This window comes from Neophocaena asiaeorientalis, unplaced genomic scaffold (assembly GCF_003031525.2).
Source record: "Neophocaena asiaeorientalis asiaeorientalis breed wild unplaced genomic scaffold, Neophocaena_asiaeorientalis_V1.1 scaffold15, whole genome shotgun sequence".
In the NCBI taxonomy this organism is placed as follows: Eukaryota; Metazoa; Chordata; class Mammalia; order Artiodactyla; family Phocoenidae; genus Neophocaena; species Neophocaena asiaeorientalis.
Window position 1 is genome coordinate 3,374,393 of NW_020185328.1, and position 12,486 is coordinate 3,386,878.

Below are 12,486 nucleotides of genomic sequence, written 5' to 3' on the forward strand. Positions count from 1 at the left end.
CCTTAGCCTGCGTTTGAGATATTCGATGCACGTTATAAACAATGACAAACCCTGCGACCTCTGGGCCTCCCTCAGGAGTGCTGACTGACGCCAAGGCACACAGGATATGATGTCACTGAAATGCACAGGACACTCATTCAATAAACTTTCGCTAAGCATCTACTTCGTGCCGTACACTCTGCTAGTAGATTTATAAAACACCACTCCTGGCTACAAGGTGCTCGTTAGAGGAGGAAAGATAGTCAAGCAATTGAGTACAAAATGTAACTGCGAATGAAGTGGATGCGGAGTGCTGGGTTGCACGAAAAAAAAAAAGGGTGGGGGGAGGCAAATTTTAGTGTTGGAGTGTCAGAAAAGCCACCACCGAAGTTTAGGGACTGACCCTGGATAACAGGCTATTCAGCAGACTGGGAGAGGGGAGGTCATTCAAATATTGTCGGATGAATGAATTTCGGGCAGGCGTCAGAGTTAAAGCATGGGGAGTGGACCCTGAAGGATGGCAAACAATAATTGTGCAACCGGAATATCGCTGGACTAGTTCATGGCCAGCCTCGACCTAGCGTCAAATTCTGAAGAACATAAATCTGACCTTGACAAAATAACTAAAGCTGTTGGGAACTGGAGGGCAGAGGAGTTAGCAATGTCCGAAAGATATTAACCTGTTTATCTCTCCTAAGTCCCATTTACTCTGACACCTGCTTCTCTCAAAACTCTTTCTTAAACCAACTTTATCACTACCTCCATAACACCACCCCTCCAAATAAAAACTCCTGTGGGAACTGTCCTCTCTTCATCCTTCCCTGCTACTCAGGTTTCACCTTCCATCGCCTTTCAAATCTATTCAAATTAATGTCATTCTTCCCTTCTTCCTTTTCTTTCTTGTGTGTGTGTCTGGGAGGGGGGAGGCCGGGGGCTGGGGGTGGGGAGGTGTTCAAATTCTGTTCAAGCATTGCATGGGCAATCTGCACCTCAAAGGGTCCTCCTACTCAGAAAGCAAGAGGGACTGGACACCTATGTACAAAAACATTTTCTTCTTCCACAATAGCCTCTGAAACAGGTGGTAGGCTCAGCACTTTATATGCTATTTCCTTGTGATAAGTAGTATTTTCAATCTTCATTTGACAGTTGGAAAAACTTCCCAATGCATCAAAGGTGGAATGTAGCACAGTCAATTGTAACTCCAGGGCTAGAGAAATAGGAAGGGGCCAGATCGTGTAGGATTTTGTAAGTTATCTCAAAAGTTTAGACATTATCCTACAAGAAATGGATAGCCTTTTAGGGATGTTAAACAGGAGAATAGTAAACACACACACACACACACAAAGCAAAAAAGAACAAAATCAAAACGGGAATAGCATGATGCGATTTGCCTTTTAGAAAAGTCACCCATACCTTAGAAAAGTATGTATCCAGAATAGATTACAAGGGGGCTACTATAGAGACAAGGAAACGGAGAGACTCCTGCATAAATCAAATAAAAATGTGTGTAAAAATATGCACGTAAAAGTCTGGTAGAATATACGTCACACAGGGGGAACAGTAGTTCACTCTGGAAGATAAGATTGCTAAATCACATATTCCCTTCATTGCTTGAATTTCTTTTTACAAAGAGAAAGTATTCCTTTTTATTAATCAGAAAAAATAATAAATTAATTTTTAGAAAAAGTATGCGATTCAGGAGGTGAGAGATTATGAGAGTATAAACCAAGTTAGTAAGAGTTAGGCTGGAGAAGGTTTAAGAGTTTAGAAAAAACTGAGTTCAGTTTTGGCATATTGAATTGAATGTTCGTGTTACTCACCATAAGGAGTTAGATGGCAAATATTTTGGTATTTGGAAATGAACCTTAGGAAACAGAAATCTGGGTTAAGATTCAGAAGTTTTCATTACACAGTAATTGATGCCACAGAAGTCATTGAGTTCCCCAAGGAAGATTGTGTAGAGTGACAAATTAAGGTCCAGTCTAGAACAAAACCTTGAAAACACCAATATATAAGGGATGTGTACAGGAAGAGTGGCCAGAATCCTATTAATAAAAAAAAAATTTTAAAAAAAACTTATACCAAATTGTCTACCATTATATCTGTGTTACCACTGGATTTAGAATTTACAAGTACCTTATTAGTGGCTGCCACCCATGGACAGATGTGGAAACTCCTAAGCATCCCCTCAGTAAAATCAAACACTACAAACATCAAAAATAATATTCAGCCCTTACTTTTAGGAGCTCCACAGTATAATAGGGAAAAATGATATAGAAATATGTTTATAGTACATTGTGGAAAATACAAGAATTGAAATTATATGAGATCCTGATACACTACAGAAGAGGAGGTTATTAATTCTATCTGGAGGAAATGAAAGTTGGGTGATCAGAAAATCTTTCTGGAGGAGGTAATGTCCAGACTGGGTTTTAAAGAATGTATAGGAGTTGGCCAATTGGGCAAGGGGGAAAAGATATTATAGGTAAGAATAAAAGTTACAATAATAATAATAGCTATAATTTATTGAGAGCTTACCACATGTTAGGCACTGTTCCAAGCAAGTTTCAATAACTATTTGATTTAATCCCCACAACAATTCTATGAGGTACTTTCTGTCCCTATTTTACAGATGAGGCAACTGAGGCACAGGAAGTGATCATCCAACTGATGAATAAAGATAAGAAGAATAGTATGTATAAATATAGCATGATAGTTGAGAATTATCAGAGCATGGTATGTGGCAGGAAAAGTGGTGGTAAATGAGACTAGAAAGGAAAGCTGGGACTTGATTACAGGAGCAACTGTATGAAACTTGGGCTATATATGCTAGGTAGTAGAGAGTCTGCAAAGGATTCCAAACACATTAAAGACAGAATCACATTTAATACTGTAATGTACAACCAACCAAAACCCCAAGGATATGAGATTTTGCCAATCTTTCCAGCTTAACCTCCTCACACAATGCCAGATTCATTCTTCACTCTAACCAAAGCAATCTGCTGACAGTCCCTTATCTGCTCTCATGCCACCATGCCTTTGTACATGTGATTCCATACATCCTGAATTCATTTCTATTTCACTTATCTAGATACCTCATTCAATCTATCAAGAGTTAGTTCAAATTTTATCTCTTCTTCACACAGGGTTTTTTTTTTTAACTTGGCATAGAATTCAGGGGTCCAGGAAATTACATTGAATGAAACCACTAAATAAAATTTAGCACATCCTTCTATTATGAATGTAGACCACAAACCACAATAATATTAGAGGTACCTGTGCCTCTGCAACCAAAAGAAACCACAGATATTTTCATATCACATTACAGTTGCTGCAGATAACTCAAAATATCATTTAAATTCATCACTACCTCAAAATTATGTTAATAATTATGCTCACTGATAAATCTTGTTTTTCTATGAGTTAATAAAGAAGCACATATACTGCTATATCACAAATTTGTTTTTTCAAGTATTTTGATAGCTATTTCAATACTCTAAATTTCCTTCATAATCCAAAATATTTTACACACTTAAAAACCTTGTTCTGAAAATGGGTTCCTAGACTTCACCATACTGCCAAAGAGGTCCGTGGCACAAAAACAGAAGTTTAGTAACCCCTTCTTAGGAGTCTCTAATGACACCTGCCCTTCCTCTCCTTGTCTCCTCTCCAACACCCCACCATTCTGAATATGTGTCCCTTCTTTGCCTTCTTCTGATTTCCCTTTCTTTCCCAAATCTTTCTGATTTGCCTTTTCTGATTTTAACTTTTGCATGCCTCTTTGATATTATTGTCCACTTCTTCAACTAGTTCTTTGAGATTTCTCAGTACTGAAACTATGTTTATCCCTGTTGTATGCACAGTGCCTTACAGAGTGAAATAGTGAACGCTTAATATTAATAATAAACAGTTGTTGAATCGATCACCCATAACATAAAACCCCAAAGTATCTAAAATGTACCAAGAGAACTGTAAACTAAGTGATGAGACGTTAAGTAAACTTACTAAATAATCCCAATCTGACTATACTTCAGCTGACTACTAGTTTCTTGGATTCTTAAGTGAGGCCCAAGAGTAAATATATATCACTTTGGATTTTTTTTTTTAACAAATAACAGTAAATTCAACTGAAACGGTCTTATATTAAAGGGATTTATTGACTTACATACAGAACGGTACAGAGATACGTCTTCAAGAGGGGACCCTCCAAACCGCATGTCAGTTTCTCTGTGACTCAGAGCACCTTCTCCCTGTTCGGAACATTCTCCGAAGGCCAACTTCTCTCAAGGATACAAGATGGCTGCCAGCAGTAACAGGGGCCTGGAGCTTTCTCCTTCAGGTCCAGAAGGAGGGCCCAAGACCCCACAAGTCTGCTGCTCGACATTCATAAGGTGATCCTGTCCAATCTCTGCGTCTGGGAGAGTGTTGATTGGCTCAGGCCTGGGCTACCTGAACAAATCCCTGTGGCAGAAGAGATTACCCTTATCAGGTTTGCCCAATCACAACTCATCTCTGAGCAGGGTGGGGTAGGGCCAAGCACTCCAAACTGCAAAACTATTTCATAATGAGAATGAGGTGGAAAAGACGACGGGGAGACAAACGCAAGAGCAGCCATGAAAAGAACTACATCCAATGACTTAAAGTGGGATTTTCCTTGTGAGGGGTGGTGGGGGAAGAACTGGCCTGTTATCACAGTGTCAAGACTAAATATGATGAAATATGTTGGTTATCAATTATATCAATAAGTAATGAGTGGATAACTTCACCACCAAATAACATATTTACATTTTATTCAAATGTTACAGAGATAGAATTCAATCCAACAACTCAACTATATAGCAACTTTTCAATATACTATATTTACTCTGGTCTTACAGACTAGCACTTCTTAATTTCCCTCTTGGTATGGCTAAGAATCCAAATAATGATCAATTTGCCTTCAATAGCAGGAGGAAGTACTTTCTGACAAGTGGAGTCCCAACTTTTTGTAATGAAAATTTTGTTAGATGCCTTACTGTTCACTGTCACCCAACAATAACTGGAGGATTAAGCATGGTTCTAAGAATGAATATTTCTGAATTTTAGGGGAAATGTATGTACCTGTATTAGCTTTAGACAAACACCTGATCCCCATCCTGGTGTCTTTATTTAACAAAAGCAGTAGTATCACAATATGAAATATTGAATGCAGTGTATAAAATCATAAAATCCCACTGTTATAATTTATAAATGCTTCAACAGACTAAGATTGGTAGTTATGGACTTCCCTGGTGATGCAAAGGTTAAGAATCCGCCTGCCGGGCTTCCCTGGTGGCGCAGTGGTTGGGAGTCCGCCTGCCAATGCAATCACAAATAATGAGCCCACATGCCACAACTACTGAAGCCCACATGCCCTAGAGCTCATGCACCGCAACTGCTGAGCCCACGTGCTGCAGCTAGTAAAGCCAGCAGGCCTAGAGCCCTCGCTCCGCAACAAGAGAAGCCACCGCAATGAGAAGCCCGCGCACCGCAACAAGAATAGCCCCCGCTCTCACAACTAGAGAAAGCCTGCGTGCAGCAACAAAGACCCAACGCAGCCTAATTAATTAATTAATAGAAGATTGGTAGTTACTAATCTTATGCAATCCTCTTTATGTTGTATACCAATATGTTTCTAATGTAAACATTAGAGCAAGTTTAGTCTACATCCTTTATTCTCCTTCTCTCAAGGTTTGTATTTCATACTTTCACAATAATCTAGAATATGATTTCCTACACTCCATATTTGTTGAGATGGGCCTAGGAGAATTTTGCCTGGATAGATGATACAGCTGCCTAGCTAATGAGGTATTGTCTTCATCAACCCTGACAACACTCCAAACAGTGCACTGACAAATGAAAATAACAAACTTTGTAAATCAATACCTTCACACGTTTTACATCCATCTCCTTAGGTCTCCATATTTTTATTTCCTCCAAATTTGCCTACTCCTTTTCTCAGAAGGTATGCTGAGCACTTTTAACTCCTTCTACTATTTATGATCAGTGATTATTAGTGATTTAGTCAGATTTCTCTTAAGTAATCAGAAAGAATAAGAGAGGCAGGGGTTGCCAAGGAAACCAGAGCCAATAGCTGTGGAAGTTCCTGAAGGAAGCAATTCCTCTGAGAAAGATAAAACACACAGACTTTTTTTTCTTTGGTGGGGGAGGAAATATGCCAGGACCTTAATGAGAGGGCAAGTCAATATGAATTAAAAAGGAAAAGATAAATTGCAACATATGTAAATGAGATTATTTTTAGATCACCAACAGAGGCTTGGAGCAAGAGATACAAAGATATGAATAGGAATTTTAGTAAAAGAAGAGGTTAAGACACGATAGGTATATATGTAAGAAATTAAATGGAGCAGATGGATCAGGGTGAGTGTACTAGTGTCCATGGCTTCCTAGTTCTGCTTTATTCTAAATTACTTAATTGCCCCAAGATACATCCAATTACCTGCTGTATTGATTAGACTAAATATTCCTCAAGAGAACATCTAATTCAACATGTTCAAAATAGAACTTATCTCTGTCAGCAATCCCACTAGCCAGACCTGTACATCACTTTTATTATTCTCAACTCCTCCCTCTCCTTTACTCACACAGTCAACCAGTCACTAAATCTTGACTTTTCTATCTCCCATACAGCTCTAAAATTGAACTATTTCTCTCAACTTTACACTGGCCAACTTGGCTTCAGGCCACTGGCACTTGAAACTGTCCACAAACTCTGTTGTCTCTGGCTCCCAGTTCCCACTCCTGCATGCACACATACACAGAACTCCACATCCTCTCACCACTTGGATTGCCAGATTTATCGAAAAAAATTACAAGACACCCAGTTAAATTTGGACTTCAGATAAAAAAATATTTTTTTAGTATAAGTATGTCCCACATATTGCATGGGACAATATTGCAAGTATTACAAATATTCATTCAATATGTGGGACATACTTATACTAAAAAAATATTTTTTTAATCTGAAATTCAAACTTAACTGGTCAACTTGTATTTTATCTTACTAACCTCTCAACCATTTGTTTGTATTATTTAGAGTTACATATGTAGTTAAAGTACAAAACCAAATGTACAGGAATAGTAACACCAAATTCAAGAGAGTGATTTCTATGGAATATGAACGGGGAAATGTCATCAGTTAGGGATAGAGAAGGAAATTCCAAAATATATATGCTTGTATTAAGTATGTTTTTTTTAATTTAATTTATTTATTTATTAAATTTATTTATTTTATTTATTTATTTCTGGCTGCGTTGGGTCTTCGTTGCTGCGCGAGGGCTTTCTCTGCTTGCGGTGAGCGGGGGCTACTCTTCTTTGCGGTGCGCAGGCTTCTCACTGAGGTGGCTTCTCTTAAGCGCGCGGGCTCAGTAGTTGTGGCTCGCGGGCTTTAGAGCACAGGCTCAGTATTTGTGGCGCACAGGCTTAGTTGCTCTGCGGCATGTGGGATCTTCCCGGACCAGGGCTCGAGCCCAAGTCCTCTGCATTGACAGGCGGATTCTTAACCACTGTGCCATGAGGGAAGCCCTATTAAGTATGTTTTTTTTAAGTTTTGCTTTTTGGAGTTTTCTCTAAGGGGATTTATGTTTCATTTCTTAAGCTTAGTGGCACAAATAGATTTTTTTATATTCCTATGCTGTTTTGTGTGTCTCAAATATTTATAATAACTATTTTTAAAAGCATAACAACCCTCTAGATGAAGTCCAAAGAACAGAACATGGATTACAAACACTTTCATGGGTTCACTGATCCTGTTTACCTCTCTAATTGTACCATGCCCAGCTTGTACACAACAGTCTGGTCATGCTGAACAATTTTTCTCAAAAGATGTCCAAGCCTTTGTCCACACTATTTCCTCTCTCAAGAACTCAGCCCCACCCTCCTCTTCTTGCCATTAAGTCTCAAATTAATTGTCAGTATCTTCAGGAAAACTTCTCTGGCACCTTATCCATGTCTGGGTTAGGTCATTCTATGGACTTCCAGAGCACTGAGTACTTTCACCATTACTTACCATCTATTTGCACAATAGTGTAACTGCTGAATTACTTCTCTGTATCGGTATACCATTAGAACATAAACACTAAAAGTAGAGACTATGTTGTATTTACCCTAATATCCATAGCCCCTGCCCCATTAATGGGTCCTCAATAAATATTTGTGGTAAGAATTAATAAATGAATGATGAGCTGGTTTATTTAATATTCTTAAGGCATGCTATAATTTTACTTTGAATATGAATCCTAATTTATAATCAGTGTTTAGACGGAATCATAAAATCTTACCACTTCATAGTGTGAAGATTGAAATCATTACCTGGAATAAAGTTCTCTTCTGTCATTCATATTGCAAAGTTTGGTTTCAATATCAACTGTCACCTAAACTAGGTCTTCTTTTGCCGTTTAGGATTAGCACATCCTAAGCACTCATCAACTTCTACAAACAACACTTAAGCATAGGTGATGTTTCTGAAAATTGCTTTTTATATTTCTGCATTCAAATTTGATGAATATAGTAGGTATTATTTTATTATACAGCAGGTATTAGGTATCGATACTCACCACTTGCATTTATTGAATCTAATACAAATTTTGTTGCTGCCTATGTTTTCTGCTCAATCTGCCTTTTTCCTTCATTTCCTTTAAAGTCCATGTACTAACTAAAATTGTGATTTACTAACAGTTCCTAACCCCATATGTAAAAAAATCAATAAATTATTACCTTAATGAAATAATACAGCTTTCCTTTACTATGCAGATTTGCCTTCTTGAGTTTTCTCTCTCCTGTTATTTGTTTTCTTGATACCACTATAAATTTTACCAGCACTCTTCCTTCAATTCTGATTTTAAGATCCTTCATAGAGTCTTTGCTCCTCAGGATTTCCCCATTCTCATTAATAGAAAAATAAAGGTGGATATTGGGAAAGCATTGAGGCTGGAGCAGTTGGCACAGGGAAAAACAGTATGTGAGACAGGTATCAAGAGGATGCCATCTTTACTCCAAATGCACTCTCTTTATTTATTTCCACTTCTCAAACTTTATAATTTCAGCTCTCAGTTAAGTCTTATCCTCACATTCTACTTCTGCAATTTCTAAAATAATATCATCTGGATCATTTTGAGGCAATATCAAGAGAAGAAAAATAAGTCAAGCGATCATATAATTATTGAGGACCCCCTATTGCGAAAATGTAACCTACCATGGTTCCCTGACTGTTATGAACATTTGGCCCAGGGAATGCAAAGAGCTACCATTTGGAGAATGTTGGCTGACAGTCAAGAGCTTTCTATAGTGGAACTTGCTGTGATGGATTCACCATAGTCCATGAGCTGGTCCCCAGTATGACACGCGAAGAAATCTAACTTTGTCAGCTTCTTGAGAGTGAGTTTATTTTCCAGGGATGAACTTAACATAGCCAAGGATAAAAGACTGATATATGTGAATTTCAATCTAAAATTAATGACCAAGTGGACTAGAATTACTCATTAGCACATCCCCCTGTAGACAAACTGCATACAAAGCCAAATAAGCAGAATGCTGCTTGGTGAGCATGGAATCAGAATAAGAGGAGCCAGTTATTTGATTCTAATGTTTAACGGCATTGTGTTTTGTGAGCCTGATGTGCCCTGTTCCACAGGAGTGAAATTTCTGTCTGTGAGGCAGATGGAGATTTACAAGACCTGAGGAGCACCAGCCCACGCCTCACCAGCACACCGTGCTCGGATGGCCAGTGCCAACTTGTGCCTCTGTGATTCCTTTTTCTTTGAATTCCTGGATGACTGACACCCCTATCCCCTTATCTCATATACATCTACTTGTCACTTTTTTCTTTAGATATATTAAAACATTCTGTGTGGTCATTGTCAAGTATGACCCAGGAAGCCATTATGTTTTTTTAGATGACTTTGTACATCTCTACTCAAATTCACTATGTGATCATTTCAAATTTTTACTTTCAAATAAGTCTGCTTACTTGTAACCGTTATTTTTCTTCTGGGGGAGGCTCCTCACTGTAGTGTCTATATACAGTTAACACATAAAATAAAAGCAAAATATTTTTAATGTTTCATCTCAGGAAGTAAGGATTAGGGATATTACTAATGGATGTGATCTACCAATTGAAATATTTGTTAGACTTTTTAAACTACCCTTCTGCATGTGTGTGCATACACACACAATATAGGACGATTATTCTTAGTTCTTAAAGCTTTTCTAATTTGTTTTTAAATAACCATAGATAAATTTTAAAAGGAGGAGGAACTGGAGGTGGAGGAGGACGACAGAGAAGAAAAGAAGAGGAAGGAAAGTGGAAGGAGAAAAAGAAACTCATCCAGATTAATTTTAAAGAAGACATTATAACATATGTACAGCTTCATTTAGATCAGTCTCTAATTTTTAAACACCATCTAATTTTTAAAACACCAACTTTTCCAAATGCTCTTTCGTACTACAGGCATTTACTATTACTCTGTGTTCCTGAATTTTCAACGAGTCCTAGATATATGCTCTTGTTTCCTTCGATGCTCTATTGTTCATTGTAAAAATATTATTTCCTTTTGAATGCAATTTCAATTTGCTCAATGCCATGGCTATTCAACATTTGTGTTCTTTTGCTACACTATTTTTTAAAATTTATTTATTTTATTTATTTATTTTTGGCTGTGTTGCGTCTTCGTTGCTGCGCGTGAGCTTTCTCTAGTTGTGGCTAGCAGGGGCTACTCTTTGTTGAGGTGCGCAGGCTTCTCATTGTGGTGGCTTCTCTTGTTGTGGAGCACGGGCTCTAGGCGCATGGGCTTCAGTAGTTGTGGCATGTGGGTTCAGTAGTTGTGGCTCATGGACTCTAGAGCACAGGCTCAGTAGTTGCTGTGCACAGGCTTAGTTCCTCCACTGCCTGTGGGATCTTCCTGGACCAGGGCTTGAACCCGTGTCCCCTGCATTGGCAGGTGGATTCTTAATCACTGCGCCACCAGGGAAGCCCTACACCTATTTTTTTAATTGTCTAATTTATGTTACTTCAGCAACTCCTTATTTTCCAAGATTCTTTCTTCAAGCATTTTATCCAGCACACATGTTCTCTGAGTGACCATTTTGCAATTAAAACCTTTTGATTGGGTATGTTTCATTTATACAATTACAATAATATTTTTATTGGTATCATAACACATTGGCTTATTAGTAATTAAGGCATTTTGCATACACAGTATACAAGTGTGGACAAAAAAATTTTAATATTGTTTATTTGCTATGATATTTTAAACTGTCACAGTCTTTTCAGTATAACAGCTGCACACATTTATCAAATAAAACACAGTAAAAAATTAATGATGATTGGTCTTTGTGGTTCCTAGTAATAAATCTGTCTTTTAAAAAAATCATAGCATAAATTATATTCTTATGCAATACACAGGATTTCATGAAGACCTAGTAGTTCTTAAACAATATTACCAAATAACCATATAAATTCCAAATGCAGCAAAGCCACCACAAAATTAAGAGGAAGATGCAGAGATATCCCATTTACCTCCTGCCCTATACATGCACGGCATTATCAAAATCCCTCACCAGGGGTGTGCATTTGTTACGATTAGTGAACTTGCATTGACACGTCATACTCACTCAAAGCCCATGTTTTACATTATGATTCACTCTTTTAAAAAAAAAAATTTTTTTTAAACCCTCAAGATGATTACCAGTCAAATAAGATTTGAGTAAGTACAGCTGCTTTTACCATTTTATTTTATTTTGAAGTTTATTTTACTTTATTTATTTTTTAAACAGCAGGTTCATATTAGTTATCTATTTTATACATATTAGTGTATATATGTCAGTCCCAGTCTCCCAGTTCATCCCACCACCACCCCACACCTCCCCCATCCTCCCCACCCCCGCTTTCCCCAGGATTCACTCTTGGTGCTGTACATTCTACGGGTTTGGACAAATGCATGGCATCAATATAGTACCACACAGACTGTTTTCACTGCTCTAAAACTCCTCTGTGCTTCACTTCAATTGCAATACTCTTTTTACTCACCCAAATACAAATTTTCATTAAACACTTGGAGTAACAAACTTTATTCCTTACATATATTTTTTTACACATTTTTCAATCAAAAGCACAATCAATCATTAGAATGAATATATTGCTATTAACTCATAGTGACTCTGTTGTACCTTACGGCTGTTCAAAGAAATAAAGACTTATAGGCCTGGACATAGTTAGCCAGACACAGAATAAACCAATGGGATTCTATTCTGAGCAGTCCAAAGGAGAGAAATTGTTTTTATTACCTTAGAGACTGAGAAATTACAAGACTGACATTCATACTAATAACCATTCATCAATTACTTGCTACATGACAGGTACCATTCTACAACCTTTACTCCCATCTTTGCAGTGAATCTCTGACAGTTTCTCTCAAGCCACCTGTGATAAAGTACCAGCTTTGTTTTATTCACAGTCTGTTGCAGACTAAT